The following is a 17784-nucleotide window of genomic DNA, read 5'->3' on the forward strand; positions in this document are numbered from 1 at the left end:
GTCGTTCAACCATTTTGCACGTTGTTGTAGAGTATTAAGGTACTCTACATTCCAACGTCGCCAAAAGTGCTGAGACATCTTTTGTATGTGTTGCCAACGACTTAATCGGTTTGACTCAGTATCGGACAGGTCATATTCGGGAAGTCCCAAAAGGAATCCTCCTATCAGAAAATGGCCGGGTGTAAGGGCATCGACATTTTCTGGATCGACCGATAAGGGGCAGAGAGGGCGTGAATTTAGAATAGCTTCGATGGAAGTAAGAAGCGTGGTAAACTCCTCAAATGTTAGGGAAGTATCACCGACAACTCATACTAAATGATGTTTTACCGATTTGATTCCGGATTCCCACAGCCCACCAAAGTGCGGACTGGCGGGAGGATTAAATGTCCACAGAATGCCCTTTTGGGCAAGGTAGTCTGAAATTACTTCACGTTGAGGTGAAGAATGAAAATATTTGAATACCCCAGTTAGGTATCGTTTTGCTCCTACAAAATTTGTGCCGCAGTCACTGTAGACCTCGGAACACAAACCCCGTCGATTAGTAAGTCGGGTTAAGGATGCGATGAAAGCATCAGTGGAGAGATCTGACACGACCTCAAGGTGCAATGCCTTGGTAGCCATGCAGATAAATAGGCATAAATAAGCCTTGGTGGTTTTGGCTCCACGACGTTTATGATCCTTTAGCAGAAAAGGTCCACCAAAATCGACGCCTACACGAGAGAAGGGACGACTAGGTTGGACACGAAAGGATGGCAGATCCGCCATCATAGGTGGATGTGCGGTGGCCCTAAACTTGTAACAAGTGACACATTTTGATAACTGGGATCGAATGACGGTACGACCGGACATAATCCAATATTTGCGTTGAATAAGAAATTGGAGAGTACGCGGTCCGACATGAAGATATGCGCGGTGATAGTAATCAATTAACAACCAGGTCAAATGACTAGATTTAGGTAGTAAAATGGGATGTTTGATTTCGGATGGAAGTGCAGAATTTGTTAGCCTACCGCCCACCCTGAGAATACCATGGTAGTCAATAAAAGGTTTCAATTTTTGAAGACCAGAAGAACACATTTGATTAGAACTTAATATAATAAGATCGTTGTGAAAAAAGACTTCCTGTTCGAGTTTAATCATCTTCATGAGTGCATTGTCAAGTTCTTCAATGGTAAGTACCGCATGATTCAGGCTCTGTTTCGCCGTTTGGGAAACGTCAGATAGACAATTTGTTTTGAACCTAAGGATCCAAGCAATGACTTTCTTTAATTTTGATAATGAGGAATACATCGCTATAATAGAAGATGATTTTAATTCTACACTAAAAACGGTAGGTTTCGGGGGTTGAATTTCCGGTAATTCACTTACTGGAATAGATGGTGGCCTCGCCGTAGGCCAATCCTCGAATGGATTACGGAGCCATGACGGACCTGAAAGCCAAGATTGATGTTCTATAAAATGAACGGGAAGGGTACCTCGGGACCCATAGTCAGCACTGTTATCCTCTGAATTAACGTGGTTCCAAATTGCTCTTGGTGTATTGTCAAGGATCTGAACAACACGGTTCGCGACGAAAGTTTTTAATAAATGTGGTGGCGTCTTGAGCCAGGATAAGACAATCGTCGAGTCAGTAAAGAGAATAACATTTTTAATTTGCGTGGCAAAATGTACTGACGACAATATATATTTGATAAGTTTTGATAGCAGCACAGCTGCACATAACTCTAGTCTAGGGATTGTTAATGACTTTAAAGGTGCGACCTTGGATTTGGCCATCAACAAGTGGCTGGAGTTATCGTTTTTAACAACTAAATATGTCACAGCGGCATAACCTAGTTGGGATGCATCGCAAAATCCTACGAGAATACAATGACTATCTAGGTTCGTATGGTAATGACGTGGGATTCGTAAATGTTGTAGCAATGGAAGTTGTTCCACAAAGCTTTTCCACGTGGAAAGGATGTGGAGTGGAACTTCGGAATCCCAGCCCACATTCAACTTCCACAATTCCTGCATAATCCTTTTTGCCGTGAAGATTACAGGAGACAACCACCCTAGCGGATCGTATATCCGAGCAAGGGTTGACAATATATTCCGTTTCGAATATACTGCCGAATTTGGTATTGAAATGTGATAAGAGAAATAATCAACTTCGGGATTCCAATACACGCCTAATATTTTAACATTCGATTGAGTTTTGTTGAAATTCATTAATGGTTGTTGAGTTTCAGAATCATGCTCGAGTAATTCTGAACAATTGCTTGCCCATTTGCTGAGCTCTAGTTTGGCTGATTTTAAAATGGCTACAATTTCATCCTTGAGGTGGCGAGCCGATTCAATGGAATCCGCACCAGTCGCCAAATCATCAACATAAAAATTCTCTAACAGTGCCCTCGAAGCGGCAGGATAGCTTTTCCTCTCATCTCTTGCCAATTGACGTAGAATCGAAATGGCCAAAAACGGAGAAGATGTTAAACCGTAGGTTACAGTTAGAAGTTCATAATCTTTCATCGGTTCATGCGGTGAATTGCGCCAAAGGATGTGCTGATATTTACGGTGATCAGGAATAATCAAAATTTGCCGGTACATTTTACAAATGTCGGCAGTAAAGACGTACTTATGAAATCTAAAATTTAATATCATGTATGGTATTTCTGTTTGTAGTTTTGGACCGCTATACAGCATGTCGTTTAATGACACATCGGAGGCCTTCGCAGACCCGTCAAAAACCACGCGAATTTTACCTTTTTCATTAATTACAGCGTGATGGGGTAGATAATTTGCCCCAGAGTGGGGTGTTACACGTTTCATGTGACCTAGACTTTCATATTCATCAAGAAAATCCGCATAATTTGACGCCAACGTCGCATCCCGGTTAAAACGCTTTTCCAACTTGCGCATTCGTGATTCAGCCAAGCTGTAGGTATTCTGCGGTAAATGACTGTCCGATTTTAAAAGAATCGGAACCACATATCTTCCATCTGTCTGTCTGTAATGCTCCTTCTGAAATATTTCTTCCGCTTTGGTATTATCGGGGTTCAATTCAGAAATGACCGGAGCTTCTTCAATTTCCCAGAAATTTTTCATTGTATCATTTAATGACATGTCGGACAATGTCAAAAGTGACATTGGCGATGAATCGGTTGATTGACATTCAACTTTCCCGAGAATAATGTAGCCAAAAACTGTATTTAAAGCACTAGGGTTACCCCGAACGATATGCGATTGATCATCCAAAATATTTGGATACAGATCGGCGCCGAGTAGAAAATCTATTTGACCCGGCTGATCAAAACTTGGATCGGCCAACGTTAAATTGAGAAATCGCGATTTCACACTTTTATCCAGTGCAACAAATGGCATCCATGAAGTAATTTCCTGAATCACTATGGGTGTCGCGGATAACGTAGGTGCTTGCTGATTAACAGGTTTGATAACACATGATGTTATACCTGTGCATGAGTTGACAGCTGTCTGTCCTAATCCATTTAATGGAATCTTATATTTTCATATAGATAAACCTAGCCTCTTGGCACAACCCTGAGTTATAAGAGAGACTTGGCTCCCGTTATCGATAATAATTCGAATAGGTACATACTTTCCGAATTTATTTTGCATGTGAACAACTGCTGTGCTCAATAGTACAGTGTGTGCTTTATTCACATGTCCGTTTGACCTTGTGACTGCAGTCAATGACGTGGTAGTCACATTTTCACCCTTTGAGGGTGTTTCAAAATGCAACATAGAATGGTGTCGTTTGTTGCAAATTTTACAGTTAGACTGTGTTTTACATTCACCGAATCTATGCAACTTTAAACAGTTAAAACATCGATTTAACTCTTTAATCCGATTTTTCCTTTCAATTGGAGACATTTCATGAAATTTAGTACATTTATAAATGGAGTGATTTTCTCTGCATATAGCGCACAAGTCAGAGCTAGGACTTGCAGTCAATAAGGACTTTCTCGCAACCGACGCCTTTAGTTTAGGTATGTTCGTAGTGATTGGGTTTTATGCTTCAAGAATTCTAATTTGAGTGTGTAAAAATTCAAATAATTGAGATGTCTCCGGTAATTGTGTTCGCATAAGTGAAGTTTCGAATTGTCGTCTGGTGTCTTGATCCAAACATCGTACAATTATGTGGGCAACAAATTTACTAAATAAGTTTTCATGTTTCATTGCATTCAAGGCAGATAAATTCTCTTGAAAAGTATTTAAGAGATGTGTTAATCCGTTTATCGATTCATTAGGTAACGGTTTAAAATTCATCATCTCGTCTACATAAAATGTAAATAATAATCTACTATCTTCATACTTCTGCAGTAGAATATTCCAAGCTATTGGATAATTTTCGGCAATTAAAGGTAATGTTTTTACTAAATTCAATGCGGTTCCCCGCAGTAACAATATTAAATGGTGGAATTTTTCAATGTCTGTGTACATCGCATTATTGTGTACCAAGCTCGCAAATAATGCATGAAAACTATGCCAATTTTTAATATTGGAATCAAAAGGTGTGATTTGAATTGCGGGTAGTTTTAAGATGTTAATATTATTTGCAGAACTTGATTCTAATTTAATGTTTAAATTCTTACGGCTTTCTTTTTCAGATAAAATTTCAAAATACAAGACATCCAATTCCCCGGAAACTGTGGTAATCTCCGAACAATCGTCTGCTTTGTCTGATTCGATTAATATAGCTTCGATTTCATTATGTAATGACTCTATATCTTCTATCCATTCAGACACTTTGTTACAACGGCTTAAAAAGATTTCCCTTTTCTTCTTATCTTGGTCTAAAAAAGGAATCAATTGATGTGTAATTTGAATTCTTGCTAACATACGATCTCTACGAGCCTTCAATATAGCGACCTTCTTATCTGCCATTTTGCTCATTAATTTGTAAGAATAATGATTTTACACAGAAAACAGCCAATACGCAACGACAATAATAATTTTGAATCTAATGAATTTAATTTCTAATTCAATCCTGCTCGAAATGGACCAAATAATGTAATCGCAAGGCGAATCAAGAATGGACTGTAAAATTAATTGTGAACTTGAAGTTGACACAACGATGGTTAGAGATGGTGAACAGGGAATAAGGAAGGAATCCGACTTACCCCTTTTATGTTCGTCAACGATGTTGATGTTGGTTCACTCACAGGAGATGATCACAAAGAGATGTTCATCACACTGGATTCATCAATAAACTGATTTGACAGTTAAGTTTATTGTTGTAAATGTCACACAAACGTGGGTATTGTCGGATAATGACAGGTACTTGTAGGTAATAGGATGGGAAAATATCAAGGACAATTTTAAAGGAAGATTGTTGCGTCAACAGGTATTAAAATTAGTCCACTTGGAATAGTAAAACTCGTAAATTCGTAAAAAAAAATCCACTTTGTTTTTAAACAAAAATTAATAAAATTTCCATGGCACTATTTTTCAGAATTAAGTAAACTTTCTAACTCAGTTTAAATATAGAAAGCAGGCCTCGAAAGGACATTACTAGCCACAAACATCATTTTCCATTAGAGCCTCTGAAGGACAGATCTGACAGGAGCGTCCATACATTATAAACATATTTTTTATCTTTTTTCTATAATGTGAAGATATGTGATTTGTTCGTCATTGGAATATAAATAATTATTCTTCACAGTTTGTATCAAATATTTATAAATTATTACATGGATAAAATAAATAAAAATGTCCAAATTGTATGACTACAAATGCCCGGATTTTTTCATACGCAGTTGAAAATTATTTATATTTTTTTATTGTATGGACAGTGTAAAAAAGTGAAGTGACAGTTTTCTTATTACTTACCTACACAAAACAATGTGTTTTTATAAATATCGAATTCTTTCGAAATTATGGACGTTCCGAGTCAAAATGTCCCGGTAAGTTTTATTGTGAACATTTTCATGTTTCATATTAAAAATTTATTTTTATGAATGTCAATGTTTATTTCAAATACAAACATTTCAAAGATAATTGTATCTAGTTTCTAAAGTGATTTTTTTTTTAACGACAACCTTAAAAAATTTGCAATATGTAGCACATTTTAGATACCTCGGGAGCATTCCGAAATTCCATGAAATTTCACCATGTCATAGGGACATGTTAGTAAAAATATTTTAAAACCTTAAAGGTTAAATTACAAATGTTTATTGATTGAAAATAAATGCAGAAATTATATGCTAAATTAAAAAATAATCATATCATACTTTACCAAAATATTAATCAGAAAATTTCTTCTAGGAACCACTTAAGAACTTTACATCAGTCTTGATTTTGCCTTTCGGTCTCAGAAGAATAATCATCAGTGGAACGGTTTTCAATGTGTAGAGGTGCAGTTTTTCCCGTTCCTCCGGTCGGCTGAGGAACAGGAGAAGTTTGTCAAGATGGTCGCCAACATACTTCAAAGAGCACTCCGAAGAAGTGTACATCTTTAACCAAGGGAGCAAAAAAAAACTATAGTGAACTAAAAGTGAGTACAGGAGTGAAGTGAAACACTAAGCAATCATGTATTGAGGAACTGCAAAACAAAATATAACCTACATTTTTACTTTATTTTTCCAAATAAAAATACAATCATAAAATATGTCGTTGGATACTGTTTCTCAAACCAAAAAAATCAATTTAGAGAAGTCATATTTCATTCAATCGCTGCGCAATTATTCTGAATTCTCAATATACATAAATATATTGACACAACAAATGCAAAATAGTCTTTCTATAAATCTGCTACTTTAAATAAAGCGATTATTTTAAATTACTTTACATGGACCATGTCGATATAACATAATGATACGCATACATATTCATACAACTGACAACTCTTCAAATGAATTAAAATGTACCTGGATTTTTCACCTGGAAGACCCACTCTTTTCGATACTCAAGCACGCTCAGTTGCACAAGAGATGCTGTTGTCACAAAACATCTGAAATTACACAGACATCCTATTTTAATGCATACATATTTTACTAATTATTACAATGTATTGCTGAGATACTTTTGGAAAATCTTCCCAACTATTCTTTCATTGACATAGTTATTCGGTGTTAACTCAAATGCCGGCTCAAAAGCCAGGCAGATGCTATAATATTGCCTTTTATTAAACTTTGGATACTAATGGTGTACACCACTGGTCTCCAACCTTTTTGTCACCGCGGACCGGTCAACATCTGAAAATTTTACCGCGGCCCACTGAGGGTGGTTAAATTAAATGTTAATATTCTAGAACGTTTTTAATATTTTTTATTGAATTGTGTTCAATGGTTATGTGTCAGCGGTTACGTAGCGTAAAGATGTTTTCAACAGAATAAGTTTTTTTTCGCGGCCCGGTACCATTTGCTTGTTTTTCAGTTTTTTTTGCATGGACCGGTAACGGTCCGCGGACCGAGGGTTGGGGACCACTGGTGTAAACAACTGAATCGTCTTTAAAATGATTCGCCTGCAAGTACGTACATGGATTTGGTAGTGACTTCTAATTTAATAAATTTAAATAATTTGTAATTTGAGTTGCGAGTTCATTACATACCTACCTACAAATTGATATGGATTGTGAACAAAATTAACTAATCCAGAAAAAAATCATCAGGTACGTCTATATGTGGACGCTTGGAAATTATCCGAGATTCATGCACAATATAGACTTACTTGAGGCAACAAATAGATTTAGCGTAGAAACTAGACAGCATGCAAATCTTGTAATACTTTGTATTAATATAATTCACAATTCTATTGATAGTCCATTCCTCTTTGAATGCTATTCAGATGTAGTGGTCGCTACGACTTGATTATACGAGTGGTGGTACCACTGGCAAAACAGATGTTCTAGCACAGCATAGCATGACACAAGGAATGGTGCAGTGGAATGAAACTTCTGCAACAGTGGATGTATTTGAATCCTCCTAAATAACCTTAAGACTTTTTTTGTATAATTATCTTCCTAAATGTTAAGAGTGTCCGAATGAGAAGATTGTGCTGTAATTGGATGAATAATCGATTGTAAAATAATAAAAAATTATATTTTATGGACATTTACCAAAATGCAAATAAAGATTAGTCACACATATTTTTTCAAATGACTTTCCATTTCTGGAGAATTTGAAAAATATATCAAATTTCAACGTTCATTTTCGGGTTCTGTGAAACTCGTATTCAAGTTCTGTTATTATATCATTATAGGCTAGTTGCTTGACAGAACTGAAATAAAAAAAGAACTTGAAAAAATCTTTCGCAGAACTTGAAAATGAGTGTTGAAATTTGATGAATTGTTCAAACAACCAATCCTATGTGAACCTAATTGTTCAGCCATGTCAAGAATCAGAATAACAGAATGAGATGATGTATGAATGCAAATGTAGCAAGTAGTGTGTGCCAATCCAGAGTTGTATGGTGGTTTTCCTTTCTGCATACCTCTAGTATGATTATGAAGTTAGTTAGTTTACAACAAATGCTAAATAAGGAATGTTAGGAACATTTAAATGTTAGTATAAGATAGCTGACATATTGAATTATTTATTATTATAATATGTAAAATGAACTCACGCATTGCTTTCTCAAGGAATATTCGAGAATGTTTAGGTCCCAGCACAACTTCCGTGTATCTGGCTGAGGTATCGCAGATGCAATCTTCCTTTCTTCTGTCGGAATCTGAGATGAGGTTGAGCAGTCACACTGCCTTCAGCGAGGCGGCCTAAAACCATGTTAAAGGTCACAATCACTGAATGGGAACAGCACGCATTATGTAGTGAGTTAGGTTAGGTTAGGTTAGGTTAGGTTAAAGGTCACAATCACTGAATGGGAACAGCACGCATTATGTAGTGAGTTAGGTTAGGTTAGGTTAAAGGTCACAATCACTGAATGGGAACAGCACGCATTATGTAGTGAGTTAGGGGTTTGCATACAGTAATCATGTTAATTGTAGATTGGAGTTTGTTCACTCATTCACAATACTACAATCGGGACTTTGTAAAAGGTTTACAAATGAGATTTTATCCATTGCAGAATGTCGCTAGCAAAACATGAGTAGTAAACTAGCAAAGTATGGAAGACTGGTTACTTATTTAGTACAAAATATCTTTAAAAAAAAGTTTGTCTTCAATAAATATCTTCTTAAGAATAAAGTCTAATCTATCCCACTAAAAACCTGTGAACGGAACAATTTCAGTGTGGATTTTGAAAGAACATTCACAAAGATGTTAAAAAATGTATTCTTTATGAAAATTGGAAAAGTTCTTCAGCTGAAATACATAATGGTAAACATTTTGGTTAAGTAGCTGGCAGAGTCAGATAGACTTACTCCCGGGAATTTGTCTTTGCTGAAACTTATATTTATTTTGCAGTTGGCATAAATATCTCTTTCATACCTGCAGAAAAAAAAGGTATTTTTCCAGAATTTTGTTATTTTTAGAATAGTTTCATGCCATAAATGCACAGAAAAATATTCGAAAAATCCAATTTTCCAAGTAAACTCTCCCGCACTATCGTATCAGCCAGTTCTAAAAGGGATATATTGTCGGCTTAATTCGTAGACTTAGACGTAGACTAGACACTCCGTAACAGACGTAACTTCGTTTATCTCGCAAATAATATTTTTATACCATTTGGTATTAAAATTAGTCCGCTTGGAATAGTAAAACTCGTAAATTCGTTAAAAAAAATCCACTTTGTTTTTAAACAAAAATTAATAAAATGTCCATGGCACTATTTTGCAGAATTAAGTAAACTTTCTAACTCCGTTTTAATATAGAAAGCAAGCCTCGAAAGGACATTACTAGCCACAAACATCATTTTCCATTAGAGCAAGGCTGCCCAACCCCAGGCCCGCGGGCCACAATGTGGCCCGCGAACGAATTATAAGTGGCCCGCGTGAACCATTTTCAAAAAACCCGCCAATCCGCCAATTTGAAAAAGTGTCGCGGGCCCGCGGTAAAACAAACAATGCAGCTTGCGCGCGGTCACCAGTGTTGCCAACGAAGGCGATTTATCGCTATTTAGGCTACTCAGAACGAGAACCGGTTTTTGATATAACATTTTTTGCGTCCGAAATGGAATCTTGTAGCCACCCCCCCCCCCATGGAATTCGAAAAATTGTTGTGGGGAATCACATATCGTCGCATTAATTCGTAGAATGCGTAACTCCCAAATGTAAAATTTTACAGGAGGCACAAAAAACCTCGTAGTGAAAAAAAATGAAAGACGGCTTATTCTTTTTATTTATGTTTCGAACATATAATATATTTGGAAATTTATTTTCAATCATTAAACTTTTGTAAGTTAAGGCTTTCTATTTCAAATCGGAGTTAGGAAGTTTACGTAAAAACCGAGAATGGAGATACGCATTTTACAAAAGATACATACTTTTCTGCGAACAGTTTTATGAACAACCTAGCGGAAAATTTGGGAGATAGGAATTTTACATTTACAAAATAAAACACAACAATGTATGTGCATGTCGAGGCAGTCTATTTAGATGCATTTTAATGATTTTAATGATGCGGAAGGTTATCGTTAAAGGAGTGGTAATCCTTTTCTAATGTCTGTTTTAAGTCTTGTAAATGCTGGTACTTTTCCTTCCTTAAGGGATTAAATCTGACTCTCAAGTGAAATCTTCAAACTCTGGAGATCATTACAGATTCGGCGACGGTTTTGTGCTGGGTGAGATCTACACTGACCGGGAGTAGTCGTGTCAGAGATGATCGTTAAGTGACGCTTGGAGTTGATGAAGGAGATTGTAGAAGAATTTGATCTGACATTGTCGATCACCCTTGTTGTCCTGTAGAAATAAAACTGATGTACTTACTAGGGTTTGCAAGACCCGGGCAAAGAGTAGCCATGACAGGAAACTAGCAAAACATGAGTAGTAAACTAGCAAAGTATGGAGGATTTTTTACTTATTTAGAACAAAATATCTTTAAAAAAAAGTTTGTCTTCAATAAATATCTTCTTAAGAATAAAGTCTAGTCTATCCCACTAAAAACCTGTGAACGGAACAATTTCAGTGTGGATTTTGAAAGAACATTCACAAAGATGTTGAAAAATGTATTCTTTATGAAAATTGGAAAAGTTCTTCCGCTGAAATACATAATGGTAAACATTTTGGTTAAGTAGCTGGCAGAGGCAGATAGACTTACTCCCGGAATTTGTCTTTGCTGAAACTTATATTTATTTTGCAGTTGGCATAAATATCTCTTTCATACCTGCAGAAAAAAAAGGTATTTTTCCAGAATTTTGTTATTTTTAGAATAGTTTCATGCCATAAATGCACAGAAAAATATTCTAAAAATCCAATTTTCCAAGTAAACTCTCCCGCACTATCGTATCAGCCAGTTCTAAATGGGATATATTGTCGGCTTAATTCGTAGACTTAGACGTAGACTAGACACTCCGTAACAGACGTAACTTCGTTTTTCTCGCAAATAATATTTTTATGCCATTTGGTATTAAAATTAGTCCACTTGGAATAGTAAAACTCGTAAATTCGTTAAAAAAAATCCACTTTGTTTTTAAACAAAAATTAATAAAATGTCCATGGCACTATTTTGCAGAATTAAGTAAACTTTCTAACTCCGTTTTAATATAGAAAGCAGGCCTCGAAAGGACATTACTAGCCACAAACATCATTTTCCATTAGAGCAAGGCTGCCCAACCCCAGGCCCGCGGGCCACAATGTGGCCCGCGAACGAATTATAAGTGGCCCGCGTGAACCATTTTCAAAAAACCCGCCAATCCGCCAATTTGAAAAAGTGTCGCGGGCCCGCGGTAAAACAAACAATGCAGCTTGCGCGCGGTCACCAGTGTTGCCAACGAAGGCGATTTATCGCTATTTAGGCTACTCAGAACGAGAACCGGTTTTTGATATAACATTTTTTGCGTCCGAAATGGAATCTTGTAGCCACCCCCCCCCCCATGGAATTCGAAAAATTGTTGTGGGGAATCACATATCGTCGCATTAATTCGTAGAATGCGTAACTCCCAAATGTAAAATTTTACAGGAGGCACAAAAAACCTCATAGTGAAAAAAAATGAAAGACGGCTTATTCTTTTTATTTATGTTTCGAACATATAATATATTTGGAAATTTATTTTCAATCATTAAACTTTTGTAAGTTAAGGCTTTCTATTTCAAATCGGAGTTAGGAAGTTTACGTAAAAACCGAGAATGGAGATACGCATTTTACAAAAGATACATACTTTTCTGCGAACAGTTTTATGAACAACCTAGCGGAAAATTTGGGAGATAGGAATTTTACATTTACAAAATAAAACACAACAATGTATGTGCATGTCGAGGCAGTCTATTTAGATGCATTTTAATGATTTTAATGATGCGGAAGGTTATCGTTAAAGGAGTGGTAATCCTTTTCTAATGTCTGTTTTAAGTCTTGTAAATGCTGGTACTTTTCCTTCCTTAAGGGATTAAATCTGACTCTCAAGTGAAATCTTCAAACTCTGGAGATCATTACAGATTCGGCGACGGTTTTGTGCTGGGTGAGATCTACACTGACCGGGAGTAGTCGTGTCAGAGATGATCGTTAAGTGACGCTTGGAGTTAATGAAGGAGATTGTAGAAGAATTTGATCTGACATTGTCGATCACCCTTGTTGTCCTGTAGAAATAAAACTGATGTACTTACTAGGGTTTGCAAGACCCGGGCAAAGAGTAGCCATGACAGGAAACGTTGTGAAAGAGACTCCTCAGAGTGTGAAGATAGGTGGGAGAGACTTGAAAGTGGAACTGGTGAGCAAACATGTGCTTTAAGCGTAGAAACTCTTCATGCTCAGCATCACTTTGGAGTAAAGTGAACGCTTCATCTTGCCCGGCTGGTCGATCCCGAGGCGAGAAGAAAGGACGTCGATAGATGCGTGCGTTCCTGCGTACAATGCAGGACAATTGACCCTCCACCATCATCCCATGAAGCGGGTAATCTTAATGTTGTGACAACCTGGAGTCGCTTGGCAGTTGATGTTACTCATTTCGGTAGGAAATGTTTACTCACATTTATCGATTGCGGTCCAAGTAGATTTGCCGTGTGGCGGGAAATCGAGTCAGATAATGCAGCTTCGATTATCAGACATTTGGAAGAAGTGTTTCGGGAAAGAGGCCCGCCCAAAGTAGTTCTCATGGACAATGGTACTGCATTTTGTTCCTACAGTGTTACAGATAAGTGTAAGAGATGGAATGTTCGTCAAAGATTTTGCGCGGCATACCGACCAGCTGGAAACGGTATAGTTGAACGACATCATCAAACAATAAAGAGAACTGCAGCCAGAAGTGGAAGCGATCCCCTGCAGGCAGTGTTTCTGTACAATCTTTGGCTGCAAAAAGTCAGGATGATCGAGGTATTGCGCTGTCTAGTATAGTTCACACTTCACACTCGTGGAGACACCCTTCTGCGCAAGTGAATATAGAAGAGGAAGTATTGACTGAGCTCTAAGTGGGCGATCTTCTTGCGGTTAAACCAGTAGATGGGAGATGCACATCGTGCATGGAAGGGTGACAGGACTTACTTCAGTCAACAACATCGAAGTAGATGGCATACCGAGACATGTGCTTGACCCGCGGAAGATGCCTGACAGAGAACGGACTGTGTCTGAGGAGAGACGAGATGGAATTGCCGCACGTTCCACCGTAAATATTTTGGGTTTGTTTGAAGAGGACAGTGAAGAACCGGATCCGGATATGCATCAGGAGGAGATCCACTTGCAAAGAGATGGTGACCTTGAAGAAGAGATAATCACAGAACAAGGACCTATTAGGTATTTACGAAACCGCAGAGGCACATAAAACAAGAGAGCTACGGCAGAGCGTCACACGGCGCAGAAGACGTCAGTTTAGACTACAGATACAAAACACTATTCGTGACTTCACAATTGAAATTAAGGTTATAAAATGTTCAAAATTGATTAATCAACTTATCTCAGTTAATTTCACGGTAAAACTATTACACCGTAGATAAATTTCCTCAGTCAAAAACACAACAAGCGTGCACGGCTCACCGGCCAATACTGAATTAAGGAGTTACGAAGTATTCGCGAGTAAAAATGGCACCATAATTTTACGCAGTTTCCTAATTTGTGTTTATCTAAAAGGTTAATTTTTTTTTAAATTTTCGAGTTTTACTAGTCGATGCGGGTCTAATTTTAACACCAGATGGCATTAAAAACGTATTTTCGAAAAATTTGGAGTTACGCAGTCTACGAATTAATGCGACGATATGATGTTTTTGGGTGCGCGGAATTTTTTCTCAGCGAAGTTCCGTAACAAACCCCCCCCCCATGGATTTGCATTTTGAATTATTTGTGGGGAATTATGTTTTATAGAAATTCTCTAACAACCCCCTCCCCCAAGGATTTCAAATATTTTGTGGGGAGCACTCATTTTGAATTTTTTTTGTGGGGAATTATGTTTTATAGAAATTCTCTAACAACCCCCCCCCCCAGGAAATAGGAACCGTCAGGTATTCAGTGGCCCGCCAGTGATTCAAAATCGTCAATTTCGCCCAACTGTTAAAAAGGTTGGGCAGCCTTGCATTAGAGCCTCTGAAGGACAGATCTGACCGGAGCGTCCATACATTATGCACATATTTTTTATCTTTTTTCTATAATTTATTTATTTATTTATTTATTTATTAACGCCGACTATAGCGGCTTTTACAAAAGAATAACAATTGTTTTACTTATTATAAATACAGAATATACATAGATAAAAAAAATATAAATACAAAATACATAAAAGAGAACAATAGAAATGGTTATTATAAATACAATGCAACAATGTGTATATATAAATATATAAACAATTAATTTACAATAAATCCCGGATAAACTAATACTTTAAAACTGTATTTGGTTATATTCAATCAGAGAATAATGTGTAGATATGTGATTTGTTCGTCATTGGAAAGATAAATAATTATTCTTCACAGTTTGTATCAAATATTTATAAATTATTACATGGATAAAATAAATAAAAATGTCCAAATTGTATGACTACAAATGCACGGATTTTTTCATAGGCAGTTGAAAATTATTTATATTTTTTTATTGTATGAACGGTGTAAAAAAGTGAAGTGATAGTTTTCTTATTACTTACCTACACAAAACAATGTGTTTTATGAATATCGAATTCTTTCTAAATTATGGACGTTCCGAGTCAAAATGTCCCAGTAAGTTTTTTTGTTAACTTTTTTATGTTTCATATTAAAAAATTAATTTTTTTGAATGTCAATGTTTATTTCAAATACAAACATTTCAAAGATAATTTTACATTGTTTATCTAGTTTCAAAAGTGGTATTTTTTTTAACGACAACCAAAAAAATTTGGAATGTGTAGCACATTTTAGATACCTCGGGAGCATTCCGAAATTCCACGAAATTTCACCATGTCATTGGGACATGTTGGTAAATATATTTTAAAACCTTAAAGGTTAAATTACAAATGTTTATTGATTGAAAATAAATGCAGAAAAATGAACTATGTTCTGAACATAAATAACCTGTCTTTAATTTTTTTCACTACAAAATTTATTGCGCCTCCTGTAAAATTTGACAGATGGTAGATACGCTTTCTACGAATCAAGCTGACGATATGACCAAGTATCGTTAAACCCATGAAATGTTTCAATTCTTTAGAAGACAAGAATTATCCGCCTGATGAATAAATTGATAAAAATAAATAAAATTAAAAAATAAACATATCATACTTTACCAAAATATTAATCAGAAAATTTCTTCTAGGAACCACTTAAGAACTTTACATCAGGCTTGATTTTGCCTTTCGGTCTCAGAAGAATAATCATCAGTGGAACGGTTTTCAATGTGTAGAGGTGCAGTTTTTCCCGTTCCTCCGGTCGGCTGAGGAACAGGAGAAGTTTGTCAAGATGGTCGCCAACATACTTCAAAGAGCACTCCGAAGAAGTGTACATCTTTAACCAAGGGAGCAAAAAAAAACTATAGTGAACTAAAAGTGAGTACAGGAGTGAAGTGAAACACTAAGCAATCATGTATTGAGGAACTGCAAAACAAAATATTTTCAAAAAACCCGCCAATCCGCCAATTTAACGCAGTCGCACATCGCACGGAACGTACACGTCTCTACATCGCGCCAATTTTTTTAAAATTACTACGCGTTTTAGAGCTTAAATATGAGTGATTCCTTGCTCCATGAATTAAGGAGCATTGTGCTTCAGCAAAGCAAAATGATTAATGAACTATTGACTCGTGTGAAATGCGTGGAGGCAATTTTGAATCGGCAAGTGTCAAACGTGAATTCTGTGAACAACGGCGAAGATACAAAACTACCTACAACACCTGAGTCTACCGTCCGCCACAGAGCGGGCGCTACAGCCAACGCCACGGCCCCCCCGCCGCACGCAGCCCCCCGCAATGCTCCCGCTGACCCGCCGACCGACGCAGTGACCAAAGAACGTATACGGACTAGAGCGGCTACCAAAATAATTCAAAGCCAACTCGCGGCTACCTCTGCAAGTGGCGCCCTCGCAAAGGAAACGGAATTATCGGAATTAGAGTTGAATCCAGCTACAGAGCTCGAATCGGAATCAGCTCTTTCTAATAAAAAAGAATGGGTGGTTATCAAACGCAAAAAACGTCAACAGACAGCGAGGAACCTGATCGTCGGTAACTCTCAGATCACCTCCAATGTGAAAGTAGTTCCAAGGATCAAGAATATAATTATATCTAGGATTGAAAAGGATACTACAGTGGATCACATACGTGAGCATTTAGAGGTGAATAAAATTACGGGTTGTGAAATTCAAAAATTCGTCGCACACTCTCAGGAATACGCTGCATTTCGAATCGGAATAAAGGAGGAATTGTATGAAAAGCTCCTGCAGGAAGACCTGTGGCCACGAGGAGTGCCGGTACGACACTACAGGTACTTTAAACCGCGAGAAACTACTGCGACGCCGCAAACTGCATCTCACCAAGATAAGGAACCGAGCGCCCGGAAGTGACTAGATGGCGATGATGATGTCACTCATTCGTCTCTCTACTACCAGAATGCCCGTGGACTCAGGTCGAAATCGCAGGACTTCCTAATGAGCGTGCTAGGGCAAGAGACCGACATCATTGTAATTACAGAAACCTGGCTGAACAGTAGTGTATATAATGCACAGCTGTTTGATGAGCGCTATGAAGTACACAGAAGAGACCGTCACACAGGACAGACAAGAGGAGGAGGAGTACTGGTCGCCTTGCGGCGGAATAACGATGGACCTCGTGCCGAGAGACTTCAACATCTCGAGACTGACGGAGAAAATATGTGGCTGAAAATTAATTTAAATGGATTGAAAATATACACATGTATTGTTTACATTCCACCGGCATCACCTGTTGAAAGGTATACTAGCCTATTTGAAAATATTATCTCAAATCACAAATTACTAAATAACAAAAAAATACTGCTAATAGGTGATTTTAATTTCTACTCGTGTTTAAATTTCAAAAACACTACTTCTGAATTTTCGTATGTATTGGATTTGTTTCAAATGTCAAACAAAAACTTTGTATTAAATTCAAAAGGACGTTCATTAGACTTAATTGTGAGTAACTTTGATTTGAATGTGTGCAAGTCTATTTCTTCGCTAGTTAGCGAAGATCCTTACCATCCATCACTGGACGTAGAGTTTCTTTATATGAAAAAAAAAAGTAAAAATGAACCAGTTAATGATAATAATAAATTTATGAGTAAAATGCGCGGGTGGAAATTCGAAAATGGCAATTTTAAACAGATTTATAATCA

General features: G+C 37.1%; 1 long non-coding RNA gene across 4 annotated transcripts in view; it reads right to left on the minus strand.

Moving 5' to 3' along the window:
• The window catches only part of LOC149409453 (uncharacterized), a 49592-nt gene that overhangs the window by 18341 nt on the left and 13467 nt on the right, over positions 1-17784 (minus strand). For 3 of the 4 annotated variants that reach the window (XR_016305193.1, XR_016305192.1, XR_016305191.1), the window contains exons 6-8: positions 8566-8713; positions 6870-6952; positions 6239-6455 (exon numbers count right to left, since the gene is read on the minus strand). This is a non-coding gene — a long non-coding RNA (uncharacterized LOC149409453). Of the gene's footprint in view, positions 1-6238; positions 6456-6869; positions 6953-8565; positions 8714-15729; positions 15934-17784 lie in introns of those variants that run through there. The other variant, XR_016305194.1, reaches the window with a different exon arrangement.

The sequence above is a fragment of the Hesperophylax consimilis genome, chromosome 31 (assembly GCF_061612785.1).
Source record: "Hesperophylax consimilis isolate HC1 chromosome 31, BYU_Hcon_1.0, whole genome shotgun sequence".
NCBI classification, from domain to species: Eukaryota; Metazoa; Arthropoda; class Insecta; order Trichoptera; family Limnephilidae; genus Hesperophylax; species Hesperophylax consimilis.